General features: G+C 38.1%; 1 protein-coding gene across 1 annotated transcript in view; it reads left to right on the top strand.

The window, feature by feature from the left end:
• Positions 1-1,355, top strand: part of SLC9C1 (solute carrier family 9 member C1) — a 95,235-nt gene that overhangs the window by 88,408 nt on the left and 5,472 nt on the right. The window lies entirely within an intron of this gene.

Genomic DNA, 1,355 nt, shown 5'->3' with positions numbered 1-1,355 from the left:
TAGAAAGGCGAGGCTTCACCACCCATTTATCCCTCCGCCTTTCAACAAGCACCACATGTGATTATCGGCCAGGCTGGCACAATTAACTAACTCACCAAGGAACAGCAAAAGTGGATGAACATGTCAAACTTGACTGAGGATAAAATTCTAAAAGTCCCAGGGATTCTCATTAGCCTAATTTGAACCTCAAAAAGAATATTGAACACAATCAATTGAAGCCCATCAAATACAGAAAATTCCAGATGTTGATAATACCAATTCCTTTTTCATTCCCACAGAACTTACCAGCATCTTAACGTAGTACTTTAGATATTTATTTTTGTAGAAAAGAAAAACTTAAAACATTCTCCCACATTTTGAATTCTTTCAAAGTAGCCAAACAAACCATGATAAGGAAAACTTCATTTTAGATGTCCAGTTTACAAATGCAGAATGAGAGAGACTTTTTAAGTCTTCAATTTGCCATTGCTAATGAAAAACAAATCAAGGCAACAGTAATTAATTGATGCTAAAACCACTAAATGGAATGTTAATAGTCAAGTGTGTAATGAAGGCACTAGGCTGATATGCCTCACCCCAGGCTCCATCAATGTAGCATTACTGAAAATGTCACAGTCAAGCACTGTGTGCTTCATGACTTTTTAACTCAGAAGTACCAGGACCACTCGTGAAAATATCATCTTGAGAATGAAAACTAGCTTTTCAAGCATTTCAGTGTAACAGTTTTGAGGAAACACAGGAAGGCTAGAAAGAAAGTTCCATGGCACTGTTAGAACTTGGTGTTGTCGAATCAGTCAACCCTGTGAACAACAGAAGGATCACTGTTTGATCCTGCACCAGCCTCACAATCTTTCCTGTCTTTGAGCCCATTGTGGCAATCACTGCACCAACTCATCTCCTTGTGGGACTTCCTCTTTGTGCCAATACTCTACATTACCAAACCAAGCATGAGGTCCTTTTTCAGGCACTGAACTCTCCTGATAACATAAGCAAAATACATGAGATGAAGTCTCATTAGCCTTGCTGTTTAGGAGCTGTTCTTCCTCCCATATAGATTGGTACACTTTTCTAGTAGTTATGGTATTCTCAATATTCTTTGCCAAGACAGTAATTCAAAAGTGTCAACTCGTCTTTGCATTCTTTATATATGAGGTCATTGACAATTCCATGGCTCGGGTCAAATGCTCCTTAGTTCTAAAAAAGCTTTACTTTTTTAAAAAAAAATCATTTTATTGGGGGCTCATACAACTCTTATCACAATCCATGTACACATCAATTGTGTAAAGCACATTTGTACATTCATTGCCCTCATCATTCTCAAAACATTTGCTCTCCACTTAAGCCCCTGGCATCAG

This window comes from Echinops telfairi, unplaced genomic scaffold (assembly GCF_000313985.2).
Source record: "Echinops telfairi isolate 266 unplaced genomic scaffold, ASM31398v2 ScPeMD7_6;HRSCAF=24_0, whole genome shotgun sequence".
Lineage (NCBI taxonomy): Eukaryota > Metazoa > Chordata > Mammalia > Afrosoricida > Tenrecidae > Echinops > Echinops telfairi.
The sequence above is the reverse complement of the archived record's forward strand: the minus strand, read 5'-3'. Positions and strand labels throughout refer to the sequence as shown.